Source organism: Penaeus japonicus, unplaced genomic scaffold (assembly GCF_977035675.1).
Source record: "Penaeus japonicus unplaced genomic scaffold, GWHDUDI00000001_assembly GWHDUDI00000040, whole genome shotgun sequence".
Taxonomy (NCBI): Eukaryota; Metazoa; Arthropoda; class Malacostraca; order Decapoda; family Penaeidae; genus Penaeus; species Penaeus japonicus.
The window spans coordinates 4,814,335-4,819,334 of record NW_028234442.1 but is presented as its reverse complement, the minus strand read 5'-3'; the positions used below and the strand labels follow the sequence as shown (position 1 = coordinate 4,819,334).

Sequence of the window (5,000 nt, the reverse complement as noted above, 5' to 3'; positions counted from 1 at the left end):
CTATCTTTGGAACACATTAACCAAGAACAATCATTGCCAATGCACTGATCAACTATCCAATCAAAGCCAATCTAAGCTCAAAAAGCCTCTTAATTTGATTCCCCAACAATTTATTATGCTCTTTAACTATTTTACACATCATTTGGCATCAAGAAAGGAAGACATGAGTTAACTTATCAAACTGGATGCATGAGTTCAGAACTTTAGTTCAACTGGGAGCATAAAACATCTGTACTTATCAAGGGACTGATCACTTTCTAACACCTATTGCATAATTGATAAGAAATTTCAACTTTCAACGCAATGGACATTTGCAGGTAATTTACAAACAATCTGAGAATTTTCTTATAACATCATGGGATATCACTCTGGGGAATTCAGACCTTAATAATAGTGTTGTGTGAGTATTCATAGAGTCTAGCAAAGGTAGAGGGCAGAGTGTCTCAAGTTCGTGTGCCACTAACTCAAATTGGGTATAAGTATTATATATGTAGGACACTTTTTTACAAACTCATCTTTTAATTTTTTTAACACCATAACTTACTTATAACATAGTTCACTCTTACAGAACATACTTATTTAGCAAATACTTAACTAAAACCAACATGTTATTTCTATTAGGAAGAAAAAAAAAAAAGGAACAATTCTTTAACAATTCACTTTTCACTGTAAACTTATCACTATAATGCAGTTTGTCATAATACAAACTTGTCAATATTAAGCAATGAGTTACCTACACAACAAAAGACTGAGAAACTCTAGAATTAAGAGAAGTTTTAAAAAGATATGAATGGTGGATACAAACAAGACTCAAAGACTTCATATGTAGTAGCATAGACAACCAAGTGAGGAGGCAAGCGAAGTCCCATTCCATCGTCTCTCTTTTAACATCTACGGTCGAGGCAGATGACTATTATCCGCATGTAGTTTACGACAAATAAATGTTTTACAAATATCTGTACTTCCTGGATGTATTGGGACAACGCCATCATCTCGTCTATGGCAATCTAATCTATATTGTTACCTTAAAAATCAACAGTAGAGGGAACAACAAACCCACACAAACAAGGATAACAGAGTAAATACATGGTACATCTTGACTTAACTAAAGAAAATAAACCTGTACATCATAACTCTTTCTATATACAATCATTAACATGGCCACATACCATCAGCAACGAACTCAGGAAGAAGTTCACAAGCGATAACAAGAACAAAATGTTGCTTCAGGCTAACCGTATGGTTCCTTCATATTGCAAGGAAGACGAACATTTGCTACGTGATTCAAATTCAGCTTGATGGTTTGGCTTGTGGCAAGGGCAGTTCAATGTTTGTGCTGCAGGCCATCAAGACAGTCCTCACCCTGCAGGGGGGGTGAACTGGCCTGCCACAACCCTCAAAAACCTCAAAATAAGCAATCACGTGGCAGATTTGGCGGACGGGCAGCAATACTGAATCACTTCCTTTATAGCACCTCATAACGGCTGACAGCGAAAGGAACCGGTAAGTATAAAGAATAAAAATATTTTTAAAAAAGTAATCAATATGAAAATTCTCATATTCTGTGACAATCTGCTTCTCACATGCAACGCAAATGCACATGGGTAAGACCAGGATGTCACAAAAGACTTGGTTCTTTGACTAAATTGTTCACACTTCAAAAAAAAAAAAAAAAAAAAAAAAACATTGACATCTGTCAGCCATCTGGAGCCAAACAAGAAATTATTATCAGCTTTGCTACATTAGCTAGAACCTTTATGTTGCATAGCTAGGTACGTACTGTAGTAGGTAAAAATTAGTACGCAAAACATTTGGATGTCTACATTATAAATGGGTCTATAAATACTATAAAAAACATTTCTTTCAAAGGAGGCGAATAGCATCCCATTCTGAAGCCATATATACAGTGCTGTTGAGCTGTGTTTGTAACCTATAACTATTTTCTCCCTAACAAACCACGAGAGACACAATCTAATTTCCTCTTATTGTCTTCAACATTAACATTAGAACACTTTATCACTATCTTGTTATTGCTATCCAACTATGTTTGTTGTTTGTATTATAATAATCACTTTCAATGGCTAAGTAGTAGATATTTTGGCTATAAATTTACACCTTTGTACCTGTTGCCATATATATAATATACATTGGCCAACGCACAGTCACTCTATCTGGATTATAGCAAAATTATTTCTTCTCACCAAAGCAAAATTTTTAGGATCATTCCATACTCAACCAAGATAATTCTTAGGATTCTTTTTGTGCCATAAATACCAAAATAGAGCCAGTAGGCACTGGGAAACAAATCTTTTTAAAGAGCTTCGTTGTCTAGTTGCATAGAAAATTACCGCTAAACGTCACCTTGCTTTTGCACAGGAGAATGAGATTCTTGGAGCATCTTTCAACAAATAAATATAAATTTCAGAGCTTCTCATGCATTTAAACTTTATATACTGAGTATTTATAATGTCACATGAAACTTTATGCAAAGTGAGTTTGTGCTGGGCATCTGCCATCCATTATTTGCATGCATATATTCTGCTTACCACTGGAGAATGATGCATATCCATAGACTTTTGAAATATTTAGTGTAACTTGCATTACATAATGTAAAACACAACTTACTGCAATGTAATATTATGTACTACTATCAACTATGATGTCAAGCTTTGGCAGGGACACCACAACCACCAGAGTATAGTTATATCTATAAAAATTTATTGCATTAAGAAAAAAATCTTAATTTTAAAAGTGTTGATGAGACACTGAGGATTATACAAAAGAAGTTACATGAAAAAGGGTAATAAAAGAGAGAGAGAGGAAAAAAAACACAAGAAGATCAACAAAGAAAATATAAAATATATAACTTATAAATATATAGAGCTTCCATCATTTTCATATTTGCAAGTTATTACTGATCACTTTATGGATCAGAAAAAAAAAGAAAAAAAACTCATAATAAAGAAAAATAGTAAAGATATATATTTTCTTCACATGTAACTTTAGGAGATAATGAAATAGCTTTTAAGAAAATAAGCAATTATACTGGTATAAATTGCAGAGAACTAACAAATGCCATTTGAATTATAATGAAAAAAGGAAAAAATAATAATCATGAATGATCCATGTAATGGCTGCCATTTACATTTAATGCAGTAAATGAAATTAAAATAGTATTAATAAGCACACTGTAGAATGGCCAATCTTATGAATATAAAATGAGACTGAAAGCCTGCAATCCCTCCATGTATAAATATAGCATAATATATTAAAGAAACGGTAATGATAATCAGTTACCTAAACTCAAGAAGCAAAACATGAGAATAAAAATATCTAAAAAAAAAAAAAAAAAATCTTTCGCAATTTGAAACAACTGACCATGAACACAAGTTACAACTATTACTCTCAAATCCCTTATTAGTTAGTTGGTCTTAAAACATGGGATGGATATAATAGTTAAACCTTATATCAGTAATTCATATCTCCTAAATATATTAGTATACAAAAGTACTCTAGCAGGTGTTATAATATTAATGCACCATACCACCAAACCTGAATCAAATCCTTATAAAGAGGATGTTCAATATTATTTTATTATGCAATATATGAAACACTGGGCAATTGATCATATTCTGTCTCGGTCTTATAAAGCTGTCATCGAACAGGTTACAGGTACTTCCACTGTCCATTTCGAGGTTTGGGTTTTATTTCTGGACGTCAAACCTTTCTGGAACAGTGTTGTGACTTGTCCATGGATGTTATGAGTCTGACAACATTTTTTTTTCTCCTAAGATCCGAGCGTCTCAATGCTCCGCAAAGTATGACACTTTTGTTAGCTGTGGTTGCCCAGCAGGAGAGGATGACTCTTGTAGCATCTTACAGTGATGCATTTAAAAAACAATATATAGTCTTTATAATTTTATGAATAAAGAAAAACGAAAATATTCCAATTAAACTTTGCATCAAGGACTACATAGTGTATCATTTAGGTAATAAAACGTTCTGAATTTCCTTGTGTAGAAGCCACAAAAGCAACCCTCCTCTTTGCAAGATGCTCCTCTGTTTATGCTTAAAGAGCTACAAAGGCTGTAGTTTTGAGGTACTTTGGCCAGCTTAAAGTTAGCTTCAAATGTCAGTGCTAGCTGCCAGTCTTTTTGTACTTCCTTCAGAGTACTTACGGAAAGCACAAAGGACTCTTACACCGTGAACCTGACATTTACGAGATACATTAAGCCTGGCTGCACTCATAAGAAACAGCCAAAGACACTATCTACTAACTGTGGCTTTGTAAAAATGGCCTACCTATGCGCAGGAAGTCATGGTTCTACAATTCTACGATTACCTGATGTATCACAGCATGCGTACATCTAAATACTAGCAGGCATCACTCTAGGCACAGTACTAGAACACGCAGAGCTATACAACTGTGGCGGCACCCAGTGTTTGCATAATGTACATCAACCCACTGCTTTTCTGCTAACACAGTTCTCTTGTTTAACTTAATGTACAACCTTCTCAGCATACTCATCTGCTTACATTGCATGTGCATTCATGCATATACTGACATGCATGCACACATGGATTTGTAGGCAGACATAGAGACACAAGCACGCATGAATGTTAATGCATACAAACACACCCATACAAGTGAACACATATACTCTTTTCAGTCCATATTTGATACTTTTTGACTATGAGTGAGATAATGTTTGTTGCTGGAACTTGGCTCTCTTCCTGGAAAAATTTGTGGTAAATCCCTAGCATTTTGGACAATAGTTTTGGCACATGAATTTGAGCTATCCCTAACTCACAGCCAGAATGACTTAAGATGTGGAACCAGTGCTCTTGGCTGCGAACAGATGGTGAATCTTCCCCTTCTCGGCATTCTTGACCCACTTAACCAATACATATATGGCACCAGTAATCAAACTGTTAACCCTAATAGCACATTTACAGTCCAGTACTGCTAACGGAGCTATACCTAAAAGGCAAGATGTCAA

The 5,000-nt window shown here is 34.7% G+C and overlaps 1 protein-coding gene across 1 annotated transcript in view; it reads right to left on the bottom strand.

Moving 5' to 3' along the window:
- NfI (Nuclear factor I) overlaps window positions 1-5,000 on the bottom strand; it is a gene marked incomplete in the record, with an annotated part of 82,220 nt that overhangs the window by 1,624 nt on the left and 75,596 nt on the right. Inside the window, 1 exon segment of the mRNA XM_086533949.1 lies at window positions 1-5,000. This exon segment is cut by the window's left edge and continues 1,624 nt beyond it; it is cut by the window's right edge and continues 1,474 nt beyond it.